This window comes from Rhipicephalus microplus, chromosome 5 (genome assembly GCF_043290135.1).
Source record: "Rhipicephalus microplus isolate Deutch F79 chromosome 5, USDA_Rmic, whole genome shotgun sequence".
In the NCBI taxonomy this organism is placed as follows: domain Eukaryota; kingdom Metazoa; phylum Arthropoda; class Arachnida; order Ixodida; family Ixodidae; genus Rhipicephalus; species Rhipicephalus microplus.
Window position 1 is genome coordinate 143,165,697 of NC_134704.1, and position 12,492 is coordinate 143,178,188.

Consider the following 12,492-nt stretch of genomic DNA (forward strand, 5'->3'; position numbering starts at 1 on the left):
TGCTGCTACTAGCACAGTAAAGCCGGGCAACGTTGTGCACGACAACAGTGACGTGAGAAGGTCCAGTCTGTCCGCTTCTTGAGGCGCGTAATTTGAAGTGTGCTAACCCGATGCGGAGCACTAAGACATGATTTTATTTCAAAGTAGGCCCTTCTTTGGCACGAAAGTAACACTACGAGGTTTCTGGACCGTTATTTCAACAATCAACGTAGACTTAATAGTTGGCTTTGGTATCCCTTTAATGCAGAACGCCTTCTTCCAAAAAAGCTGGCTTTTGTGACTTTTATGAGCATATTTTAACCAGCTGTGCAGGGTCTGGCAATTGCTATATTTACACAATAGTGCGGATAAACAATTCATAGTTTCCAAGTCACAGCAGTTTCAACGAGCAGTAATACATCACACCACAGACACTTCTCTGCAACGTCATTGTGCATAGCACACTTTGTTGGCAGTGAGCAACATTTTTTGGCTGTGCTGACAGCTGCGACCAACCACGAATCAAGCATACAATAATAAACCTTTCGAGAAGAGCTGGCACTCATCTGGCAGTGCTCGACACTCCCGATTTACAAGTCTCTATTTCAGTGATACGCCGAGCACTATACAAGTTGCCTCGTCAGTTTCACGCAAGAGATGCCACAACACAAGAGTGCGAGATAACCGTCTTTGTGCTCGCAATTTGTTGAAATAGAAATGTTCAAACTGACCCCAACAGCTAACACGAAATCAAACAACATGCAGAGTTAATGCTTTCAAAACTGGTCAAACAAAATTTTTTTTAGTGCATTTAGCTTAAAATTTGTCTATTTATTAGACTATAAATCACACATCTAGGCAAACAACTAGATTTTCCAGCTCGTGCAACAAAAATGCTCCAAACCTAATCGCAGAGCAGGCATGCTTGACTCTTTCATTAGGCATCGCTGGGTTGATCTGGCTTCTAAAGACAACCTTGTGACTAAAGCTTTTATATGACTTAAGCCCATGTTAAAAATGACAAGCTTGAGCAGGCAAAAATGTGCATGTCAGACGAGACTTTATGTAAACTAATTGGCCCAAGAATTTGAAAATAAAGCCGCGAGAATTCAACGAAGAAATGACAAATTTTACATGTTCCTGGACAAAAATATAGAAGAGATGTACCAGCAATACGAGGCATATAATCCACATTGTTGTCCCATTAACCTTGACAGAATGAGCACATTTAGAATGACTGTGCAATATCTGGGGTTATGTAAAACAGCTATAACTTCTCGCAACTGTACAAACACCACCTATAAAAAGCAACTTCTAGGGAATGACATCGCGTAACTGACCTGTCCAAAATAATTCAAGAAATTGCTCATCCTAGAAAACATTAAAAACTAAACAACAATCACAATGTGATGTGGATCACATGTTTTTGCATCAAACAAGCTACAATGAATGTTACAGAGGTAATGGAACAACTGAAACAGAATGGTATTCTTGGGCAGTTGCTTTTGGCGATGCCTCCACCTCGGCAAGATACCCTGAGATCAGTGCCTGGTGTGTTGGAAGCTACAGGTGACATTTTTAGCACGGTTTTAGCACACTTGGAAACATTCCAGGCAGCTCATAGCTGACAAACAGGTCTGGTGTTAGTCTTGTGCCGAGTGAAAGTGAAAAGGTCATCAAAGGTGATTGGCTGAGAATACCAGCAAAGAAAACGGTACTCCAAGTGGTTTCTGTTTGCAGAGTGTTTTATTTGCAACTTTTACGAAGCATCACGCTTGCAACCTCTGGATCCAGAAGCGGAAAGTCCGGCGGCATTTTAGTGGCCAATGGCGAGTGTGAGCACTGCAGGAGAAAGTTTCGACTGTATGCTCTGCGGTTCGGTGACAAAGTATGCTGGAGCACTTGGCTTTTATGATCACTGTTTCCCGATTCAGCCAAACGTTCTAGCACTTTTGGCTGCTGCTTCTCTGTTGGCAGTTCATTTACGCTCGGTGTCTTGACGCCAGTTTGTTTCCGCTGGTTCTGTCCGCTGGTACCACTTGTCGTGGCAGTGAAATCATTTGAGAGTGGCTGCCGATTGTTGTCATGAGCCTTGCTCAAAAACTGAGCCGGTCTTCCAAGGCCTTTGGACTGCTTAGGCTGGCTGGGCACATCGATGTTGTCTAAAGCCTTGGTCATTTGCTTATCAGTGGTGTTGAAATGCTGCTTTGAATAGTGCACATTAGAGAGCTGCCTGCTCCTGTTAGTCATGTCACCGCTAGCCAATCCCTTGCAGTCTCCCGAGGGATCCAACTTCTGAATATCAGCGTCGCTTGAAAGTGGTGTCAAGCCCTTACGACTTCCAAACTGTCCCGACTGGGTATATGTGCCGGTACCTCCCAATGCATTAAAGCCAGCGGAGAACTGACGGCCATCATCGCCCCTTGCTAGTTGAGCAGAATTCTCAAGGCCCTTGATGGGCTCGGGCAGGTCCAGTTTGCTGGCAGAGCCCGTTGTCTTCGAGACAGTCGAAAACACACTCTCCTCTTCAATAGGTCCTGGGATTTGTGGCAAGTTTCCAAGTCTGTCAAAACACTTGGCTTGGTCAGGTCTGTCGTTACTGGCCCAAGACTTGCAGTCAGGCACAGATACTTGTATACCAGTACTGGTGCATCGTGTTTGACTTCCTAGACAAACAAATCCCTTATTCTCAGATGTATTGGTTATGCCTGGTGCCTCGGAAGTATTCTGTGCGCCAAGTGCGTCCGCCGCGTCGCCAGGCCGCGAGATGTTATTGATTGGCTGAGCCACCGCTTTACCCGCAAGTGCGTCAGACGGCACACACGATGGCGTTTGGTTCGAGGAACAAAAGGCGTCCACACTCGTGTTGGTAAAGAAGGTCTGCAGGACCGATGTAGCAACATTCACGATGGTTTCGTTCGTTCCACTGATGCGAAGCAATTCCATGCCAACGGACACGCTCTTCTCCCATTCGCCCGTATTGCCATCAGCCGCAGTCGAAGGCACCTTGGGTTGTCCACCGAGGTCCGTGGTTGTCCCGGGCTTGTCGGTTTGTGGACACTGCTCACTCGGCTGTACCTGCTTTAACAAGCGCTGCTCTTCCGTCGACGAAGCGCCGTCAAACTTTTCGCACTCGGCGTTTTCGAACTGTGCGTACCTGGTACCGTATTGCTCGGCGAGCGCCTCGTCTCCCTTCCAGCGCATGGCGCGCATTTCTATCACCTCCACCAGTCGCAGCCGATCGAGAAAGCTGAGCTGGTTGTCCCTCGACGCGTTTCGGAAGATGGCGAAGCAGCGATCCAGGATCTTTTCATAATCGCGGTCCATGTCGGCACCCCTGTCCTTCAAGAGCCTGCAGACGCCGGCGATCTGGGACAGCGTCTGAGCGTCTCGGTTCCCGTTGTCGAGAAATGTGCAAAGCGTTTCCACCGGCTCGATCAGATTTGTCGAAGCAAGCACGGCTGCGGCTGCAAAGCTTGGCGTTCCACCGCCGCTCGGGTCACCTACTGCACCCTGTGCCGACCGCAGAGGCCGCGGCCGGTCGAGCTTCCGTAGGGCCTTTGACGCTGCCGCCGCCATTCCTCGAAAGCCCTTCGTCGCCTTTGTTTAAAAGCGCCAAGTCACAGACTAAGTCCGCAAGCCTATCTGTGCTGACGTCCCTAATGTGAGCAATACGTCACCGATGTCGTAATCAGTATATCAAGAACAAATGGCAATACGTGATCATGATGATGATGATCAGAGAAAGACAATGGAGACTTTCAAAATTTTCCCGGGTTGAAAAGTGACCCTGGCGAGGCACACACGAAGCAGTCATGTGTCAACGACGCGCTGCAAGGGCAGCTATAAGTATGCGCGCATATATACGCCGCCATCAATAAGTAATCGTTTGACCGTCGTGCATAATCATGTAATGGGTAATAGTGAGTAATCTAGCATAGACTTCTCATAGAGTAACATGAAAATGACTTCTTTCGCAATTACGTCATTTTCAAGGTGCGTACATAGCGCACGTGCGCCAGTGTGCGCATGCACCGTGGAAGCTACGGATGTTGTTGAGGGGCAAAACAACCCCACAAAAGTGTGGATGCGTGTGCACGTATTTTTTTTTTTTTTAAGACAGTAGTTTTTCTTGGGGACCTTCGACACAAAAGTTTTGGTCTGTCTGTCTGTACATTTGTCTGTTTGTCCATTCTTAACAGCATTGGGTATTTGAAACAGTCGACTACCTCCGTAGCGCCCACCTATGTTGCTCAAGATTTAGCGTTCATACTTGTGCAATTGTTGATTAAAAAGCAATTATTGCGCGTGTTTGGGGCAGCATAACACGTATATATTCTGCATGTGCGCCTTTTACTAGAAAAGGCATGCATAAGTCATTTTAAGGACCGTAGCACTCGTCACTTTGCGCTGACCATCCAACGCTTGCACGGAAAGGCGCGTGTTTCCGACGCTTTGCTAAAACGAGACGGTGGTGGCACCTCCCCGTCACCTTGCGTTGTACACCTTATCATCTCCGAGGCGGGCGCGCACACCCGTCTCAGAGCCACGCGTTTTGGTTTTGAAAAAAAAAAAAAAACAAAAAACTGCCAGGTGGTGCTCATGTCTCACTCACATGTGATTTGATTGATTTGTAGGGCTTAACGTTTCAAAACCACCATATGATTATGAGAGACGCCGTAGTGGAGGGCTCCGGAAATTTCGACCACCTGGGGTTCTTTAATGTGCACCTAAATCTAAGCACACAGGCCTACGACATTTCCGCCTCCATCGGAAACGCAGCCGGGATTCGAACCCGCGACCTTCGGGTCAGCAGCCGAGTACCTTAGCCACTAGACCACCGCGGCGGGGATCACTCACATGTGACGTGACTTGGTGCGCTCACAGAACACCTGTGCGCTCGTTCGCCTCCGCTGCACACTCGAGGCACTCTAACGCAGCGCCTCCAGAATACCATTCACCAATTTTTTTGAGCCGAACATCAAATAAATGTTTTGTTCTCTTTCCTTACATGCAAGACTATCACCTTTCGACGACATTCGCAGATTAAATGCAGATACGGGGCCAATTTGTTTTTCTTGGGGTTTGAGACTCAAGGGTGAGACCGACTGGTCTCCCCCCCCAAGAGCAAGCATATATAGTCAATTCACAACGCAGCATAGGCTCCCAGCCTCCCTGCCCACCTGAAGGAACTCGCTTGTCTTTTACCAGGGGGCCCCCCTCCTGGTAAAAAAAATCCTGGTGCCGCCCGTGCCTGGCTGACGGCAATGACAGCAAGGTTAAATAATCCAATATAAGCTACTGAATGGCACATACATGGGCCATACGGACTGACTGTGGTACCTCTACAAATGGTTAATTGAGTACGTAATATAACATTTATTCACCCACTTGAAAAGGAAGAACAGGAATCGTAGACAACTGAGGCACTATGTATAGGGCTGACTACTGCAGGCAAGACCATTGGACCATTATTAGCACCCACCAGCACACATTTTGGTGAGTATACTCCATTGATGTATACATTGTCCTGGAAAATCAAGTCATAAGTCCGCCCCTTTCACAACAGAACTGAACCTTAGTCCACATACAGTTACAGTGTGAACACAATAGAGAAAGATGTTTTTTAAATACCTTTGGGTAAGCATTTTTCTGATGGAGCCATAGGGCCCCTCCTGGTGGCAGAGAGAGATATGCCACTGCGCAGTCACTATAGCCAACGACGGGGAATACTATGGCCATGCTACACCGCCGAAATGCAATTTGGCAGTTATTGTTCTGCTCACAAAGCTTTGACTGCAGTGAACAACGAATACAAGAGAAAGATTATGAGGGCACTGCAAGTACAGCATATGTTGTCCAATAGTGTTAAAACAAGTGCACTCGGGAAATTCTTTGTCACAAACCATTTCAGTGATGATGTTTACGAGAACCTGTTTGTCTATACTTTTTGGTCCACGTTTCTATTTAGTCACACACTAGTTGTCGCATCTCGGCCAACTCTCTGTTGAAGTTCCTTGCGAGCATTCTTACTGACTACGTGAAGCGCAAGACAAATTCAATGGCGAGGACTACCATAGAAATATTTTTTAGGTGCACTGCTAGAAGCGTCACAGTAGTGTTGCATGACAATTTGCAAACTGTAGAGAGGGAGCACAAATGAAAAGCTGGCATAGGTAACTATAAAAACTGTGCAAGAAAGACAAGAAAGAGAGAATTCACATACACAAGCACATGCTTGTGTGTGAGCCTCCTCTGTTTCTTGCCTCTTTTTCGTACAGTTTTTGTAGTTATGGATTACCACCTACCACAGCGTTCAGCCCTCTTAACTGGCATAGATATTGGCATGAAAAAAACTGTAGTATAGCCCTGCACTAGCACAACACAGATGGCTCAGCACATTGCATTTCAAGCAATGCTGATAAAGCTTTCTGGCACAGAATTAGGCGTGTGCCTTGTGTCAAGCAGCCAATTGGATAAAAAACAAGAAAGTGTGAAACTTTAATGAAGACAAACAGCGAGGTACACAACAAGCAGAAAGTTGGTTCTTATTACATACACAGAATGAGCAACTTATCACAGAGAAAAAAAAAAAGAATAGACTAGATCAACACCTCTAAACGTGCAATATTAATTGGTAGAAAATTACAGGAGGCATAACAAAATGCGCTCCGATTTTCGAACGACTGAATTTACTGCTTTGCTTAAATTTTGCCTCCGTTTATAACTTATGGTGCTTTTCAAATGCATTCTTGGCAGGAGTGTATTCTGAAATGCTGTTCAACCACTGCTTGGCGGGAACAAAAAAATCATAGGCCCGATATTCCTGGCGTGTCTAAATAAACAATGAATTCACTTTAACCGCAAAATGCTCAAACTTATTGCAATCACTGAAGTACGATTTACACACACATCACTATTCTACTATCGCACACAGTCACTCCAGTGTGTCCCGAAATAAATGCACACCGTTGCTTTCAGCAAAAACTTTGGAGGGCAGCTGAGTACTCTGAACACCCTGTAGCTCATATTAGCTTATAGGACAAAGGTTTTTTTATCGGCTCACCAACATTTACAGAATGTACAAACACTATCTTGGGCAGTGCGATTGGTCGAACACTGCAGCAAATTAAATCAATGATTTCACGGACAAATGAGTAGAAGATAACTGTGGAAATTCAAACACATTTAACAAGATACGCTCGATTAAATCGTGGCTTGACAGTGTGAATAGATATGATGGGGACGGTATAAGGACTTTGACAACAGGCCACAGAAGAAAAGTACGTTGACGGGATGTGCTGCGACGTAAGACATGTTGAAGAAAGACAAAGGCTGAAAAGCAGCAACGGGTGACAAGAAGCGTCAAATTAATAACAGGACCGATTGCCACTATCACATCAGCTTTCTATTGCATTGCAAAAATTATAGAACAGGTAGTGATCCCAACCAACAAATGAGTGTAATACAAACAAAATACTATGCAGCAATATAACGAGAGGGCAGATGTTAACAGTTAACAAAAGGCTGCAAACAAAGAAGCAACAAAAACAGCCTCAGGAAAGGATGGAACGAAAAATTCGGCTAACAAAAGTACATGAGTGTGCAAGGTGGAAAAGTCCAGTTGCAGGAAACGCAGGGAAAAAAAAAAAGCGAAAATCGTCTTTGAGTAGCAGTAAGGCAGACTTTCAGAACGAACAGAGCATAGACAAAATAGCGTTTTAAACTGTTGCTTCGGGGGGAAAAAAAGGGGGCTGCTTACTTTTGCAGGGCGAACATTTCTCACTTCTTGAACCAATTTCCCTCCATGCTCTGTCTAATGACAGGCCAAGCGGAAGCGCATTCACAACATACTAGCTCTCAATCTCTCACTCAAACTATGGTCAAACTTTGCGGTTAACCTTGTTGCAAGAGAGCCGAGTCTGATAATACAGCTTTGTTAAGACCGACACTCTCCATAGAAGTTTACGTGTTGCACTGTAGACAAATTCACATTTACTTCGTTGCATAAATAATTCGTTATATCCATGTTACGCAGAGCTTAGGATGTACCTCGTTGAAATAAGTTTGCATTTGATACTGGAGCAAGCTCCATTATAACCAGCATTGTTTTTGTAGCGATTGTTTGTTGCACTGCACTCGCGACAGGATGCATCTTCATTTAGTTTGTTATATTTGATAACTACTTATTTCCGAGCTAGCTGCACCGAGTTTCGACCAAGGCTTAGTTCCTTGAACGCAAGTGATGAGAGGGGCTATAACAAAACACTGCAAAACCTTTCGCAATGCGGCAAGAAAACATTCACAATCTCTGGCCAGAAGTTCCATAGACACGTCAGCCAAATATTGGTCTGCTGACTGCAGCTTGAAGCCCACAAGGGGGCAAATTTTTTTTCGCTGTCCCTCAGCTTTGGTGGTGAAGCCTCTGCGATGTTCTCCTCACGACACCATAGAACGACAGCCCACAGATGACAACTACTGGACAACTGTTCAGGACCAAAGTACTCCAGAGCGCTTTGCGCATCCATCTAATGTCCCAGTAAAGGGGGAAATAGCAGCTGGTGCGTCCCTTTTATAAAGCTTCAGATGACAAAGCTCAGCTTGTTTGAGGCAAATTATTGCACAAGAAAGCAGGGCATGTAATGCTGGACACACAAGAATTGCGTTGATCTGCCAGGTTTTCTTCTCTCACATCCATGTTTGCAACTCCTGACGACGAATCCTGTTCCTCATCTTGTAACTACTTTGACGTACCCTGGTAACCTTGTTACGTGTAGTTTTTGAAATGTTGCCATTTGATGTGTTATTGATAGAAAAAAGAAAAAAAGGCACCGATAAGCTTGGCATCCACCTTGCCATAGTTGAAAGGTAAACTTTCATCAAAGAGGACTCGGATCTTAATTATCACTAGGCTCCTCTTGAAAGATTTATTTGATAATATATATTTATTGAGAGGTATAGCACTCAATCCAGCACGCCCTTAGCTTTAGGAGAAGAGAAGAAGGCTCTCAGGAGAAAAAAAAAATGCCAGGAGTGTTCCCAAGAGTTTGCCACGTTACGAGGACACACTACAGGCATACCTGACCGACCGAACAAATAAAAAGTCAGCACAAAAGCCTTTGTCTAATGTCTGGTCACACTCAACCTACAGACGTTTCTCTTGGCGACTAGAACACAATTCTTTCTCACAAGTCCAACACATCATGCTACACAAACACAAAGGATCGAAACGCCAGCATGAACCGAAAAGCACGTGCACGTGTAACAACGGAACGTAAAGGTCACTCGTCAGCGTTACCCTTCTTTGCCAGTAACACATCAAAGAACAAATTGCTCACGAATCGGCCAACACACAAATGTCTCGTGTTACTGAACAATTGTTGGCACTCTCATAATGCCTGTCATAAATTGAATACTCTTTATTCGCTCAAATTCACTCACAAGCTGTAACAATAATGTAAAAACTGATTGACACATAACTCCGAATGGTTATAAATGATCACGAGATTGTACCAAAGTTGATGCCTGCAATGATGTTTTCACACTTATGTGCACAATTTCCCATCTGCAAGCAGAGCAAGCTCATAATAACCAAGATCATTGGGGCAGGAAAAGAAGTGGGACAGTGTAAATGAAATTTTCTTTAATGTCATAGGAATGCTACGAGAGTGTGAAATTATAGCTGGTTTGAACCGTGGCCTGCTAGCAGCTGCCTTGGCTGTGAACTAACGCCACCCGATACACAGTCAAAAGGAAGCATACGACAGAATGGCCTTTACAGAGCCATCGGCTTATCGGCATTGACATCAAGTAATACGATAGGGTCATTGTCTGGGTATCACCGAGTATCCCCTTTCACAATGCCCACTCCGCACTATGTAGCAAGCCAAATCGGGTGCAGCCTTGCGTCTAATGACGGCGTGCCGAATGCATGTGTTGCGTGAACAACTGGATCTGTGTACAGGTGCACTTCATAAGAACTGATCCTGTTGCAGAGAGGGCTTGCAGAAGGAGGCAGTAGAATGTACCCGTTATGGCCCTGCACATTACAGATGTTTTCAAAGCTTTAAAAAAAATCTTTAACGGGCCTACTCAAGCACCCTGCAACGTGGCACGTCATTGTGTTGTTTCAATTTTGATGCGACACAAAAAGTCTTTTGTGGTGTGTTCGTATTTTTTGAGCTGCACTGCACCGAAGGCATTAAATGCAGGCACAACAAATGGGAGGTACAAGTTGTAATGTCCTTGACACCCCTTCATCATCTCAACTTTGTATCGTAAAGTAGCCTTCTCGTACAGGGGGCAATGTCAAGTACTTTAATTGTGGCGGTTAACAACAGAGTTAACTAGATGGCAAGCGGACACTGTTGTGCATGCCAGCATTGTAGCCAGAGGGGCGCTTTCAGGGCCTTAATCTCCCCAACCAAAATTTTTTTGCATTTTCAACGTGTATACATAAGCAAACACACAAGTATGAAAACACAAGAAGGGTCCTTCTAAATGCGTAGATTCGTCTACGTTCAAAATGAAAACAGCATAAATCAAAATCTGACATACAAACAGGTATACCACATTGGACATGTGTATATCACGAGTGTATGTAGCACACCATCACAAGATCATCACTACCACGAATGAGGTGGAGGCTCAGAAAAAATAGCAACATTAATCCTCAACACAAGGACGGCATTAAAGCGGCACTGACTCCATACTTTCCTTTTTACACCAGGTCTTTCTCTCTCTCTCTTTTTTTTTACGCACATGCTAAACCTTGCCATGTTTGACGATTGGAATACTATCGTCCGACCATTCACTCCCATGCCCTTATGAAGTACCTATGCCTTCACTAAATCGCCAAGGTCATCAATTTTATCACACTAACCATCAACTCAACAGAGCCTGATCATTCCCGAATGATACGTCTGCATCTGGACACAGGCATGAAAGAAAGCTGAAGCAAACGAGACATTGCGTACCTGCCGAGAATGCAAGACATGTCAACAGCAGGAGAAACGCAGATGGCACTTTTGTTCAACTCGTCAGTTTTCCGAGTTGGCCGCCCGATATTCAGGTAAGCTTAATCATTTGCCAAATGCTCATCAGAGGAATACATGCATCTAGTAGGATCATTAAGTGCTCATCATACTGGCATTAACCTATGCCAAATTGTATGCATAAAAAAATGTCCTAAACAAGCCTGGCTGACTACTTGACCTTGATCATTGTATCCATGGAACATATCATTTGCTGCTACATTTCTACACGAATCAAATTTGTTTGTAAATTTGACACCGGATTTCACCTTGTCTAAGGGTGCACAATTAGAAAAAAAAATAATGATAGATCTTTTGAGTGAGACTAACACACCAAAAGAAATTAGGTCAGGTGGAAGGAATGAGCAATATGGCCAGTTTCCCCCTCCCCATTTTTTTTGCACAAAGTAATCTCACTCAAAAGTGCGAAAGAACTAGCCTGCAAGAATGTCCCTCTAAATATAAAACTTCTAGCAGTTGGCAGTTTCACAGATTGGCCCTAGGCTAGAGAGATTAAATGAAAAAAAAGTAGACGAACAAAAACAAAACAAGCCCAAGAACAAGCAAATGGTGATGCAGTCTTTCTGGACAGCTACATTTGGTTAAGAAAAGCTCTGTGGTAAAGATAGTGCAATGCACATGCTGTACATGTAATGCTGAAATTGCCTTCTTATATGTGAAAAGGCAAAAAAAAAAAAGTTAACATCTGCAAATATGGCATCGGAATTTTATATTCCACAGGACAGTCCTACCAATGAAAACTACAAAGGTGCTGCTAACTGCTACTATCCTGGATAGACCCGAGCGACAAATGCACGTCCTTTTGAACGAGCAGATCACAATGCAGAAACGTACCACCGGTTTGGAGAAGTTGCGAGAATAATACAAGAATTTCAGCTCGCATTTCGCGGCTTCAAACACACAACACAGGACACATCAGAACGTGGCGGTAAACATAACCAACGGCTGACCAAGGCTACAGCCAACTGCACGAAGCTTCGTGGACGGCTGGCTTCATTCACTACAACACACATCACGCGTGCGACAATGTTTGCATAAAAACAAGCAAAAATTACCTATGGACATCAATGAGCAACACCGAGCTCGTACGCCTGACAAACCAAAATTAATTCACTAGGACGTAAAGTTGCAGAACATGATCAAATGGTGTGTGGAGGCACGAAAGGAGAAATTACATTCAGGTCCGACATGTGATTCCTGTGGAAGAGTTCACAATTCGGAAGTTTCTGCTGACGCGATGCAGAGGCGTGTCCCACTTCGAGGGAAGATGCACCGTGAAACAAGTGCTCCAGATGACTTCTGCGCGCTTCGAACACTAGCAAAAGTGCTAATGCGAAGTGTCTCGACCACAATGTGCGCCCAGGCAACCGTCGCAAAGAGTCTCGCGTCTGCCACAGAGAATGCAGCTTCACCACACTTCTCCAAGCAAGTTTCGGAGCTCAGAAGCACGAGAAAAACA